We start from the raw sequence: 15,280 nt of genomic DNA, 5'->3' as shown, positions 1-15,280 counted from the left end.
AGGGCGGCTCGGGCGGCGGCGGCGACTGGGACGGGGTGAGAGGAGGGGCGGCGGTGGTATATAAAGGGGGGCGGCGGCTTGCTTGGGCAAGGGGGCGCCCGGGGAGGAATCCGGCTCGGACTCTCCTCGACGTCCGTGCCGCGCACGACGGCGCGCGCGAGGAGGCGGCGGCACGAGCAGGCCGGCCTGGCTGGGCCTTCGGCCCAGACCGGTGCGGGCGCGTTTGTTTTTTAATAATTCCACCGAATAGAAAATAAATTCTAGAAAAAGAAATAAAATCTAAAAATGCCAAAACAAATTTTCAGTGTCTAAATAAAATATTTAGAACAAGATGAACATTTTCTTGGCCCTAAAATGCAGTTTTGAAAAACGTGAAATTTTTCCTAAATTCAAATAAAATAGCGAAAACTCCAAAATAACCTTATTTGATGTTTTTATTAAAATCCTCAATATTTCTTTATTTTGGGAAAGTCATTTTATTCCTTCTCTCTTATTTTTATAATCGAAATAATTGAAGATAAAATAAATAAAATCAAATGATCCTATTTTCAAAATTTGAGAAAAGCCAAACATGAAAATAACAAAATCCCCAAATCTCTCCGAGGGTCCTTGAGTTGCGTAGAATTTCTAGGATCAAACCAAAAGCAAACAAAAAAATATGATATGCATTGATGATCTAGTGTATAACATTCCAAATGGAAAATTTGGGATGTTACACAGGACCTTGACACAGGCCATAAAAAGAAACTAAAGTCCAAATTTCAGAAGTGTGCTTAGAGCTGAATTCCACAATGATACCATAAGGTTTTGCCTCAATTAGTTTGCCCTCAAAGAAAGATTAGTTTGCCCTCAAAGAAAGAAGAATTCCATATAATTACCATTCCAGCAGAAGCACCAAACGAAGGCATATAAACAAAGTTATCAAAGCGTCGTGGACATAATTTCCTAATGAACCTTTGATCCATATGCATGCACTTAGTTTGCAAACAATCGAGCAACCACTTTCATCTATCTTTCGCCTAACAGCAAGTTGACGTGCTTCAGAATTAAGACCACACACGTTCCAACATAAAACTTAAACCCAGACTAATTCACTACAAACCAAAATAGAGTGCAACAAAAGTAGATCACACAATGACCTACACCGACCAGCTAAGCAGAGAAATATGACATAGTTCCATACATGAAAAGATAAAGACAGATAAATGGTGATTGAGAGGGAGCGCCATGGACCTAATCCCTGCAAGGAGGAACTAATCATCAGAGCTCTTGCCGCTGTTGGACTTGGCAGGATCATCAACAAGCTTATCCACTGAAATCTTCTCTTGAGTGATGCGCAGACGAGCCCCAATATGCTAGAGATCAGCAATAGCAGTTGGGGGAGGCAGAGATGGGTTCTCATCAGGCTGAGATGTCTTGGTCTTGCACTTCTTCATAGTGTGAGACATCCTGGTAGGGCTAGAGCCACTGCTTGGAACCTTACGATAGCCATCACGTAAAGCACTAAGACGTGCATTGTGTCTAACCTCAGTATCAACCAAGATTTTAGAAGTCCTTGACTTTCAGACATGCTTCATAGCCACTTTAGGGACAATTGAGAACTCAAAGGTTTCAGAGACAGGTTCAGAGAGCTCATCAAAACAGAGTGCCCGAGCAACAGGCCTTCGCACAGGCGATAGGCGGCGAGCATGGCTGCATGAAGAGTCAGACACTGGCTGCAATGTCAAATTGTCCACAGAATCATTGTGATAGATCTCCCAAGAATGTTTACCAAGCAACAAGGTACCAATTTCAGGCTTCAACACAAACTATAGAATCTCAGCAGACCACATGAGCGGCATCATCTTCTCAAAAGAGCGCTGCCACTGCATTACAGGAGGTAAAACCAGGCCAAAAACAGTGATCACCTGCCCAATATGCAGAGGAGATTGTTGTGGTCTCGTTGGGGTTGGAAAACAACCAGATCAGCAGCATCAGCCACATTGTTAACAGAATCATGAGAGACCTGCAGAATAATTGATTCCTGAGACTGAATTTCCTCCACTTGATCTTGTTGATCAGCATCATGCACTTGTGGAGGATCATCCTGAGGCTGATCATTGACAGGTGGTGGCACATCGTTCCACCCAAGCTCTGGAAATTCTGGCATAACCCATTTATGATTTTCAAACTGCATATTGCCCGGCAGGGTTTTTGGATTGCCATTGAACGGCATGGGATCCTCATTAGCTGGCAAAACATCAACAAAATCTGCTGACAGAATATAGATAGGGGCAGTCCAAGATATCCTAGCCCCTCCAAAATCAGCATATTCGCGATAGACCACATCTCTTCGCACTAAGGAAGGAGCTAGGAACGACACATAAGCCAAAGTACGGACAAGCATTGGTTCATCCTGGTGCCAGTGATGGAAACGCCCAAAAGTGCTAATGGCGTCAGCAATGTGTTGTGTACACCTGTAGTCTAGGGGTACACCAAGCATCATGCCCAACCTTGACGAGAACCCTGAGCAGCTCTAAAGTTTATACCCTCATCATGTGGAACAAATCGAACGAATCTATCATTGCCCAGATCATAGGGGGTGATCAACTAAAGCTTGTCTAGCAGCAGCACTACGAAAGCGGAAGAGCCCAACCCCTTGTATCAATGGTTGAGCATCCCGGACAACCCTTCCAAGAGTATTGAAATGAAATCACTGACCATGTTGCAGAAAATGAGGATCTCTTCAGGCAAAGGAGCCGGCTCGACAATGGCGATGGCATACAGAGTAACAGGCCCCTGGAGTATCGAGGATTTTGATGCAAACAACAAAGATAATCTCCCTACGTTGCAGCGAAGGTTATCACCGAAGATAAAGCTGACAAGAGTAACCTCTAAAAATTTCTACAGTTTAAGCAATTGGTTCGGTGCATGTTCGAAGCAAATGACTGCGCTCGAGGAAGAATGAAGATGAAGTGAGGACATAGCATTTATTTCGTTCTTCTTCCACTACTGCAGGATGCTACTAATGCGACACTACGACCAGAGACCCTTCTAGAAACTATGTGCAATGCAATAATCGCAAACGATGGTGTCAGAGAACCGTCTAAAATGTGCACAACATTTGCGATGATGGTTGCATTAAACACGGTTCAGATTTTAGTTGCATGTGCGATGCGGGGCATATGGTTCAGTTCAATTAACTGTTTGCGATGAGGAGGAACAAAAGAAACGGGCAGCCAGATGAAGGCGTGTGCGATACACAGCATATCGTTGACTCAAATGAACTGTTTGTGATTAGGCAACACAAAATAAACAGTCAGCCAGATCAAGGTGTGTGTGTGATATACAGCATGCGGTTCACTCGGATGAACTGTTTGCGTTGAGACAAGAGAACAGAAACGGTTCAATATAACACGATGTGTGTGATACACGGCAAACAGGTCTGTAATAAAAAATGTATGTGAAGATCGATAATAACACAGATGGTTGCTTCTAATAAGACGTATGTGATATGCTCTGTCTACACAACATGTATTGGCCATTGGGGGTTGGACGGTCATCTGGATACGCCGTAAGGATGCGAAGAGGCATCCTATATCAGCAAGGACTAGCTGTTCCACTAGTAGTTCATCTAAGAGAACTCTCAAGTTAAGTGCGCTCAGCCTGGAGCAGCAATCAGATGGGTGTGTGGATGGAAAGGTGTGTTGATGTTAAATTAACTGATAGGATGGGCCATATCGATCAAATGACCGAAATGACCCATTCCCTCAGCTAATTTAACCTTGAGGTCCTTGTTTTTTATTTTTATTTTATTTTTTAATATATGTTAAAGAAGGTCTACCGCATTATTTTTTGACAATGTGTATACGTGGCATACAATTGATCCATCCGACCTGTTGGTGATGGAATAAGTTGTGTTGTGGGCAAACGCTTGCTAGTGTACAACCATTTGCGATTGATTAATTCATCACCGATGGGTTCCCTAGTGTGGTCTGTGTTCATCTCATCATCATCTACTTCTTGTGCTAGCTCGATGTTCCTTTATATTGTAAGTTTCCATTAATTGATGGTGTTCTATGAACACGCCACCGTTTCCCATCATTTCCTCACATGTTTCCCGCCACCTAGCGATATCGCACATAAACCTAGGCACGGTGCGATGCACGGAGGCAACAAGCGCAGCCTGTAGCCCATCCACCTTTTCCAAGCATGTCAATGCACCAAAGCACTGCCTCTGCCATCAACCTCATCGACGAGGAAAACCAGAAGGTGCCACGGCCCGTCGAGATGCGGCGCTCCCCGGTAACGCAATTGATGATGTCGTGATGCGCGTCATCGCCAGGGTTGAGAAGACCTTTGGCGCATGGCGCTTCAGCGCCGCGGATCAAGATAGGCATGTCAGCGCCGAGAGGCTTCAGCACGCCGCACAACATGATCGATGGTGCGCCGCATAGCAAGCTAGGCACGTCCGCGCCGATAGGCTCGCCGCACGGCGAGAGCCTTGGAGTACTGCAGAGCGAGAGGTGCGGTGCGCCGCACAGCAAGAGCAGATCCATCAGCGCTTGCCTGTCATCGACAGGGTGTCACAGCTGGGTACACGTCCCGTCAGTACCCCCATTCCTCGCCAGGAGTGGGCACAGGCCCTCTGCGCCGTACTTGCACCAGAGGTCGGCCGCATCGTACTTGCACCGGACGCCCGCCGTGTTGTTCGCATGGGTCGCACCGTTCTCCTTGTCCACGGCCCGCTCGATGTCAACGCTGGTCGGTAGGCTCGATGCCTCCTTGGCCCAGGTGTCCACCTAGGCACAGTAGAGGAACATGGCCATCACATCCTCGAGGTGGTGATCTCCAATGAAATAGCCAACTTGGAGCTCGGCATCGCGCTCCAGATGTATCGAGAGCGTGTCGACCGCTAGGACGAACACCTGCATGAGTTCAAGCAGAGCCAAGACCTAACGTAGGCAAGGGCTGCTGGTCATGGTCTCATCGACGCGTTTTATTTTGTTGAGTCGTCTCGACGTGGATGGCTATGTATTCACATCAATCATACTATTCCTCTGTTTATTGCTCTGTTTCAATGTGTGTACTCTGTTTTCCGTTCTTATATGTTCTGTTTCATTGTGTGTTTATACGCTTTCCATTCTGTATATGTGGATGATAACAGATAGATTCAAATTAGTATACTAAAACAAATAGAAAATGGAATTCATAATATATATAATATTAATTGTTCATTAGTTCATCACAGAATATATATAATATCATCACATATACGTGATGATACTTAAATACTAGGTACAATGCATAAAACTGAAAACAAATGATATAAAACTAATAATCCCTCCTGTGGCTAGTATTCTGGCAGCTCCTCGCCAGCATCTCCCTGGTGCGCGGCGTCTTCCCGGAACGGAGGCAGTACTTCGCCTCCTCCGCCTCGCATCGCTTGACGTGCTGATCTGCCTCTTGCAGGCGGATGCGCGTGAACAATCTTGCCATTTTGTTGGGCGCCCACCAGAGCTCCTCGTTGGTAGCATGCTGGAGCTTACCGACCCAGCTCCACGCAGCGACGAGGCGCTTAGCGCCTCTGGCCTTCCTCACGAAGTACCCATCTTCGTACACCTCCTCCGCATGACGACGCACCCGCCCCCAAAGCTCCTCCGCCTCCTTTTTCCAGGCGACATCACGGGCTTCACAGGCCGACTGGTACCTGGCATCCTTCTCCGCCATCTACTTCTTGAAAGCCACTTTTTCCAGGCTTTCTCAGCCGGCGGCAGCGACTTCCAAAGACAAAGATCATACTGGCCCCAAAACCAATCCAAAGTTAGGGGGTCCGGCGCAACCTCGTCTGGCAGCGTGTAGGTGTCCTCGCCGCTGCTCTTCGAGTGAGCGTCCTCGGGGGGCGGCGACTCCTCATTGGCGCGTGGGCAGACAGGCGGTGCCATGGCAGAGATTTGAGAGAGATAGATAGATAGAGATAGAGAGAGAGAGAGGGGCGGGCAAGGGGAGGATCTAGAAGAGAATGCAGGTGGGACGACGTGAGCAAGGTAGTATTTATTGGCGGCCGGAATCTAGATGGACAGGAACAGTACACGTGCCGGTCGCTGGAATTTACGAGTACTGTAGTGTGAATTACACACAATTCCCGCAGCAAAATCCGTGTGTGGACATAATAGCTGATGATTCCCAATGCAGAACCGTGTCTGATTAATAAGGCCCGCCACTCACCTTCCAAACCTTGAGGCGAGAAATAGAGTGCTAATCGTGTGGGGCCGGTTGTCTTGCTAGATTTTACATTTTCTTTTGCGAACACCAGATATTCACATCGTCTGATGATTTTTTAACTCGCACACAAGTACACAAATATGTGTTTTCAAACCGTTATGGTTAGCCGTTGCATGTAGATGTAGTTCAAATTTGAATTATGGTCATTAAATGGCTAGAAAATCACTTAAATGTCTTCAAAAGGTCAAATGACCCCTGAAAATTTCCAAATTTTCACATGACAGTTGTATTAGTGCATTTTACACATAGAAAAAAAATGAAGGTTGTAAGAGGAAGCTATCTGCCGTTCGTCATCAAACATGCATTGTTCCCTTCTCAGAACCACGAGCCTTCTAGTGAGGTGCTCCAGTTTGTGAGGGGTGTGTGTCCAAACTTTTGTCAAACAAATCAATTTTTGTAGGGCCATTTGCATTTCTATCGCTAACTCGAACCACCTAATCAGATATACCCCTAATTCGAAAGCCTGCTCAAATTTTCCCCTCCGCCGTTAGGTGCCCTTACAGAAATGCCCTTCTATGCCATTACCGTCCGGTCAAACAACTTTGATCGTCCTGAAAAAAATAGCAAAAAAAATTAAAAAAAATCTAAAATTTTGTGAGATCAAAGATACTCATGGGCGCAAGGTGCTGCAAATTTTTGTGCTATTTGGACATTCCAGGAGCTCGTGGCGAGGAAAAATAGTTAATATGCAAGCTTGTGGACAATAAATTTGAAATAAAATAACAAGAAAATTCAAAAAAATATGAAATTTTTTAGCATCAAAGAGGATTGTGCGCACAAGTTGCTTGCAAGTTTTTGTGATCAAATGACATGCGAGGAGCTCTAGCAAGAAAAAACAAAATAGTCATTTTTCCCGAGCCAAATTTTGTTTTTTTCTCCACAAGCCCCTCCAATGTCCAAACACAACAAAAATTTGCACGCAGCTTGTAGACCATAGCCTCTTTGATGCCAAAAAAACATATTTTTTTGAATTTTCTTGCTATTTTTTTTAATCTACTGTTCATAGGCTTACATATTAATTGTTTTTCCATTGACATGAGCTCCTGGAATGCCCAAACAGCACGAAAATTTGCATGCACCTTGCAAACCTGAGTATCACAAATTTTCAGATTTTTTAGATTTTTTTCCTATTTTTTCAGGACGGTCAAGGCCCTTTGACCGACTTTGACCTGCTTTGACCGGACGGTAACGGCACAAAAGGGCATTTTTGTAAGTGCACCTAACGGCGGAGGGGCAAATTTGAGCAGGCTTTGAAATTAGGGGTAAATCTGAGAGTGGGCGCAAATTAGGGGCATAGATGTAAATGTCTCATATTTGTACCACATCATCTTGGTGGCATGACATTACATGAAGTAAGGTTTCATGTTTTTCGGATCATTTTTAAAGTTTTTGGAATAAAAATGACATGGGACTCCATGCATCTACATGCGTCCATGCCGTGAGACCAATATGTTTGAAAATTCCTTCTAATTTACTGCACATGGAATTAACAAACTCACACACAAGTACACAAATATGATTTTTCAAACTGTTATGGTTAACCATTCCATGTAAATCAACTTCAAATTTGAATTACGATCATTAAATGGCTAGGAAATCACTTAAATGTTTTCAAAAGGTCAAATGACCCCTAAAATTTTTCAAATTTCCACATGACAGTTTATATCAGTGCACATTACACGTAGAAAAATTTTGAAGGCCATAAGAGGAAGCTATCTGCCGTTCGTCATCAAACATGCATTGTTCCCACTCGGAACCACGAGCCTTCTAGTGAGTTGCTCCAGTTTGTGAGGGGTGTGTGTTCAAACTTTCGTCAAGCAAGCCAATTTTTGTACCACATCACCTTGGTGGCATGACATTACATCAAGCAAGGTTTCATGTTTTTCTGATCATTTTTAAAAAAGATTGGAATAAAAATGTCATGGCACTCCATGCATGTACATGTGTCCATGCCGTGAGACCAATATGTTTGAAAATTCCTTCTAATTTACTGCACATGAAATTAACTCACACACAAGTACACATATATGATTTTTCAAACCGTTATGGTTAGTTGTTGCATGTACATCTAGTTCAAATTAGAATTACGGTCATTAAATGGCTAGGAAATCACTTAAATGTCTTCAAAAGGTCAAATGACCCCTGAAATTTTCCAAATTTTCACATGACAGTTTGTATCAGTGCACATTACATGTAGAAAAGTTTTGAAGGCCGTAAGAGGAAGCTATCTGTTGTTCGTCATGAAACATGCATTGTTCCCTCTCAGAACCACGAGCCTTCTAGTGAGTTGCTCCGGTTTGTGAGGAGTGTGCGTCCAAACTTTTGTCAAACAGGCCAATTTTTGTACCACATCATCTTGGTGGCATGACATTACATCAAGCAAAGTTTCATGTTTTCCTGATCATTTATTTATTTATTAGAATTAAAATGCCATGGCACTCCATGCATGTACATGTGTCCATGCCGTGAGACCAAGATGTTTGAAAATTCCTTCTAATTTACTGCACATGGAATCAACTCGCACACAAGTACACATATATGATTTTTCAAACCATTATGATTAGCCGTTGCATGTACATCTAGTTCAAATTAGAATTACGGTCATTAAATAGCTAGGAAATCACTTAAATGTCTTCAAAAGGTCAAATGACCCCTAAAATTTTCCAAATTTTCACATGACAGTTTGTATCAGTGCACACTACACGTAGAAAATTTTTGAAGGCCGTAAGAGGAAGCTATCTGCCGTTCGTCATCAAACATGCATTGTTCCCTCTCGAAACCACGAGCTTTCTAGTGAGTTGCTCCGGTTTGTTCGGGGTGTGTGTCCAAACTTTCATCAAACAAGCCAATTTTTGTACCACATCATCTTGATGGTATGACATTACATCAAGCAAAGTTTCATGTTTTCCTAATCATTTTTAAAAATTTTGGAATTAAAATGCCATCGCACTACATGCATGTGTCCATGCAGTGAGACCAATATGTTTCAAAATTCCTTCTAATTTACTGCACATGGAATTAATTCGCACACAAGTACACAAACATGATTTTTCAAACCGTTATGGTTAGCCGTTGCATGTACATCTAGTTCAAATTTGAATTACGATCATTAAATGGCTAGAAAATCACTTAAATATCTTCAAAAGGTCAAATGACCCTGAAATTTTCCAAATTTTTCACATGACAGTTAGTATCAGTGCACATTACATGTAGAAAAATTTTGAAGGCCGTAAGAGGAAGCTATATGTCGTTTGTTAGCAAACCTGCATTGTTCCCTCTCGGAACCACGAGCTTTCCAGTCAGTTGCTCCGGTTTGTGAGGGGTGTGTGTCCAAACTTTCATCAAACAAGCCAATTTTTGTACCACATCATCTTGGTAGTATGACATTACCTCAAACAAGGTTTCATGTTTTTAATTTTTTGGAATTTAAATGCCATGGCACTCCATGCTTAATTGTGTCATAGCCTTTAGACCAATATGTTTGAAAATTCCTTCCAATTTACTGCACGTGGAATTAAATCGCACACAAGTACAGAAAATATGACTTCTCAAACCGTTTTGCTTAGCTGCTGCATGTACATGTAGTTCAAATTTCATTTATGGTCATTAAATGGCTAGAAAATCACTTAAATGTCTTAAAAGGTCAAACGACCCCTCAATTTTTCCAAAATTTGACATGACAGTTGTATTAGTTCTACAACTTTTCTCGTACACTTAAAACACCATCCGTTGCCACTTCACTCCAAATTCGTATTTCACAGCTAATAAAAAATATGCACACATAGTTGTTTTGTAGGAATCGTTTGCGATGAAAAATTCTTGTTCTATTTAAGTGTTCCTCCTTAAGCTTCGCCGGCTCGTCTGCTCCAGCGCCGGCAACCCCCGAATCCACAAATCCCGATCCCCATTCCTGCACCCCCTTCTTGCAAAGATGACGTCGTGGAAACGCTTCGTGAAGGCTCGTACGATAGCCGCATCCCCCCCCCTCCCGAGCGACGCCGCCTGCGCCGAGAGCGCGGCCGCCTATGCCGAGAGTGTTGCTGCATCCGCATTGAGCGTGGCCGCTTCCACCGAGAGGGCGTCTGCGGCAGCTGAGACGGCTGCAGCAGCTGCTGCGACTGCGGCTGCAAACGCCGAGAGCACTTGAGCTGTCGTCCGTGCCGCCGATGTCACCCTGGCCCGGGTTGAGGCCATCCACGCCAAGATATTCTAGGGCACCTTGGAATCCAGCATGCAACCCACGTCCGAAAAGGCGGCGGTGGCCATGGAGCACCTGCTTCCTCATGAGGTTGTCGAGCGGGAGCTGGAGATGCAGGAGGCGGCGAAGATCGTGGAGCACCGGGAGGAGGAGTTGCGCGTGGCCCAGGTCGAGGTAGAGAAGAGTCTGTACGTCGAGGAATCGATGGTGGAGTACCAACAGGAGCCCTGGCGCAGCCACTACTACGAGCACTACAACCTTGAGGGTGGCGCCGAGGACGAGGACGATGGCGAGGACGCGGTCCACTTCAGCAGGGGGGACGCGGAGTCCACCAACGGCGGCATGTTGCCAGGACAAGTCATCGACATCTCATCTCACACCAACGATGCATAGGCCGGCGCGGCGGCGGATTTGTTAAAATTATTCGTACTTAGGCTTTGTTTTTAATGTTGGTCTTTTGTTAGAGCAATGTTTAGGTGAACTGTCTCTGTTTAATTACTAAAATTGCTCGATTCAGTAAGTATGGTCTATGTGTTGTACGCTGTTTTGTGTGCCCAAATTAGCAAGCAATGTTAAATTATGCAATGACGTATGCGGGGAAATTTCCACCAAAATTTCAATTATCAAACTCATCCCATGCGCGTTAAGCAGAAGAATCGTTTGTGATGCACACTATCGTTCAAAGTGAATGGTGTCCGGCGGCACCGCGCGCAAAGTTTACCTCCACATTTCAAATTTTTTGGCCTACGCCGAAATATCTACCCTCCCCCCCTTCCCATCCCCTTTTCTCCCCGACCACGTCACATTTCCCCTATTTCCCCCTTCCTTCCTTTCTAAGTTATAGCCGCTTCCTCACTTGCTTCCTCGCTCTCGTCGTCTCGCATCCTACCGCCGGGGTCGCCATGGTCTTCTTCAAAGACCTCTCTAGCGGTTCCTCCTGCTCCGATGACTCCTTCACCACCCGGGTATGCCTCTCTTCTCTCTCTCTCTCTCGGGCTATGACTTTGAATGAAGGATTTTTACCCGGCGGTCGATTTGAGTCATTCCTTCCTCTTGATGTTCCCTAGGACCATCAGTTGCAACAAATGGAGCGGGATGGCTAAAGATCTATCTGCTCGTTGTCACCATCAATATGCGTGAAGCTAGTTGCGTTTGAATCTGTGGACAGTGGGAGGAAGTTTCTGGCATGTGCAGAGAAGGTTAGACCCTCTTTTGTTGTTACAAATCATTTGTTAGATGTGATTCAAACACTGTCACGGTCCCAACCCATTCATACCACACCTTCAACCAAAGAGTATTTAACAAAAAACTACCACAAATCGTGGAACCGTGCCTACAAACTACCACTTGACAAATTTGTGCCGAAAACTATCACTTTATCACTAATCTTTGACTAAAAACTATCATGTATGAAAAATGCCCGATTCAACTCGTTTAAACTTGATTATGACAGGGTTGGGCCACACGTCAGAACTGAAAAAGTCAGCACCGTTAAGTTTGACCATCAACATACGAGGCCCACATGTCATTTCTATCTAAGTTCTATAAAATTCCCTGTGGAGGAAGAGCAGGGGTAGTCCCTGTCACCGGCGGCGAATGATGACAAGAGGGACGGCGGAGACCAGCCGTCGCCAGCCGCTCCGCCATGGACAACAGGAGCAGGTCGCTTCGGCGGTTGCAGAACATGGCCATCGACAGCTGCTACATGCCCGCGTTCACCATTACGTTGTGCTCCACACTTCTGCATGTCGCGTGGTTCCGAACCCACAGGAAGCTTCGGGAGAACCTCTGGAGGCGATGAAACTGCAGAGGAGGCATGCGGGTCACCGGAGAGAGAGAGATCGAGACGGCGGCGGCCTTCACCGGAGGCGGATAAGATGAAGTACTCCGGCGGCGCGACTGCATCTGGAGGAGACGGCGTGACCTTCAGGCGAGGCGAGCGACCATGCGGCGGCTTGGGACCTCCCCGCAGCATGACCTGCAGGCACGGCGAGCGTTCGGGCGGCGGCTTGGGGCCTCCACGCAGCGCGACCTGCAGGCACCGCGAGCGACCGGGCGGCGACCTGGGGCCTCCCCACAGCGCGACCTGCAAGTGACGCCAGCCACCGGGCGGCAGCCTGGGGTCTCCCCGTGGCGCATCTCGGTAGGCAGTACTCCGGCGGCGCGGCCGCCAACGTCCTGGCCACAGCGATGGGAGGAAGAAAGGGGACTCACTTGCGATTTGGGTAGGCTAGTGATGGGTTAGTTTTTTTAGCGATGCTAGCGATGGGTTAGTGGGTTGTTAGGATTAGAGGGACACTGGCCACCGGGCCTGCACGGTTAGATCAGCCTAACTAGTTATTTGTATATTCATGATTAGATGGGATAGACCACTGGGCCCTACATGTAATAACGGTGCTGACTTTTTCAGTTCCGACGTGTGGCCCAACCATGTTATAATCAAGTTTAAACGAGTTGAATCCGTCACTTTTCATATATATGGTAGTTTTAGTCAAAGATTAGTGATTAAGTGGTATTTTTCGGCACAAATTTATAAAGTGGTAGTTTGTAGGCACGGTTCCACGAATTGTGGTAGTTTTTTGTTAAATACTCTCAACCAAACGCATCCTAAGACAGTGTCACAGTTTGTACCTAGTATCTAAAAATGTTGCCATCTCATCAGTGGTGCCATTAGAAAATTATTTGGCACCGCTTCAGCAGTTTGTGAAGCCAACTTGTCCACACATCCAAGCAGTCAAGCAATAAAATACTAAATCTTTATCGCACAAAGGAACTGGGAGTCGGAGCAACTAGGTGCTCCGGAGTTCGGGTCCCTGATTTTTTTCCGCTGCATCGGCTCGCCAGTGCAGGGCACCGATGCGAGATGTAGCAACAGTTGTCTTTACACCAGTTTTGGCATACATAGTGGACGCCTTAGTGCTATTAGTTCTATGTTACTAAATTTGTGCATGTACACACATGTTAGTATCAATTTGCTGTCATCCAAACATTGTCGCTATGCTGTTGCAGTTATATTTACCTTCCTCTTAAAATGTTTAATTTATTATTTATAATACATGAGAAAGAACTTGTAGCGTTGTTGTAGTTAATTATAGCTTCTGATGTTTGAGAATTTGGTTGTTGTGTCAGTAGTAATTAATTCATCTACACATTGATCTTTTTAAGAAGATATGTCATAATTAACCTGTTTCTTCAATTTTTCAAAATAAGCATTGATGATTTTCTATGTTGTTGTAAACCCATTTTTCCTACAATTGTTATTGATCTAGTTTTAAATATTATAGAATGAACAGAAGCGTTCTTACTTGGAGTGGGTTGATCAAGAGTGACCATAGTCTTTGAAGATGTGCCTAGCAAAGCTTTGGAGCATGTATCAAGAAGAGAACAGAGGTAGGCTTAGAGATAGTGTTTTCAACATTGAAGAATATTTGAAAATGCGCGATAAAAAGAGGAAGGTTGAGAATGAGCTCAGATTTTTTTAATCGGACTTTGCTAAGATGGTGTTGGCGAAGGAGGAGGCACTTTCTCAGTTGGCCAGTGCAAAACAGGTTCTTGTTGAACTGAAAGCAGAGGTGGATAAGACGAGCCTGGATGATCTCGATTAGGGAAATGAATATATTGTTCTAATATTGTTCTTACGAAGTTGAACTATCTATATGATGTATTGTGCTATTTTCCGGTAGCTATCGTACTGTGATGTTAAAATATATCTATGTGCCAGATATGAAATTGGCAAACAGTTGTTCGATATGAAATGTGAATTTCCGTAATACTGAAATTATTAATTGTAAACTAATAAATCTGCGAAATGGGTCATGGAACTTTGCAAACGGTTCTAGAAGTAAAAGCGCTTATGATGGATAGCCCAATGCCACATAGTTTTCTTCATCAAATCGTGTGTAATGTAGTTGATAAAAGCAAACGGTTAACCAAGGCAGAGCATGTGTGATAGTTACACGTATCACACACAAGCCTATACATAAACCTGTGTGGGATGTACATACGAATGGAAACGTTTTCCCAGGATTGACTGTGTGGGATGTACATAAGAACGGAAACATGTTCCTTGGATTGCCTGTGTGTGATATACATACCTACGGAAATGTTTTTATGGGATTCGCCGTGTGGGATGTACATACCTACGGATATGCTTTCTAGGATTCACCGTGTGGGATGTACATACCTACGGAAATGATTGGGTTTCCGTGGGTCACCCGATCGCACACGAGCTCATCTGGTGTCCCAGGAGGGCCTATCCCTGAAGATTTCTGGGTCGTGTGGAAAGGACCCCCCTATCACCCACACTCACTTGGCGACGGTTCCAAATGCCATCGCGGAAAGGGGTTTAAAACGTTTGTATAGCACCGATGCGTACCGGTGTTCTTTCATTGAGTCATATGACCACTATCTATTAAGAGGGGTGTAGCATTCGAAGCTTTGATTTTCTGATGGTAAAGCCAAACTTATGAAAGTTGTGAGAGAAATTTCTTTATGCTCCGAGGAAATACTTGCCAGCAAAAGACTGTGATCTTCTTCGCTGTGAGAGATTTATCTCGGACCAAGGAGTTAGCATTACTTGTTCCTCAAGTAATGTTAACGTTGCTCCAAAATCCAACTGTTGTGAATGTGTCAGTTGGTCATTGGCTGGACCTCGTGTCCAAAATGGTCATTTCCCATCGGGAAGGTTGCCGCTATAAATAGCCACCCCGTGTCGGCTTTGTCCGGTGGCTGCTCCGTTTGATTCTGAGAAGATTGTTGAGCAACCCACTCTCCGAGTGATTTGAGTTTAAAATCCACAGAGGGAAAAACCCTAGAGCC

The sequence above is a fragment of the Triticum dicoccoides genome, chromosome 4B (assembly GCF_002162155.2).
Source record: "Triticum dicoccoides isolate Atlit2015 ecotype Zavitan chromosome 4B, WEW_v2.0, whole genome shotgun sequence".
Classification (NCBI taxonomy): Eukaryota; Viridiplantae; Streptophyta; class Magnoliopsida; order Poales; family Poaceae; genus Triticum; species Triticum dicoccoides.
This window is presented reverse-complemented; position numbering follows the sequence as displayed.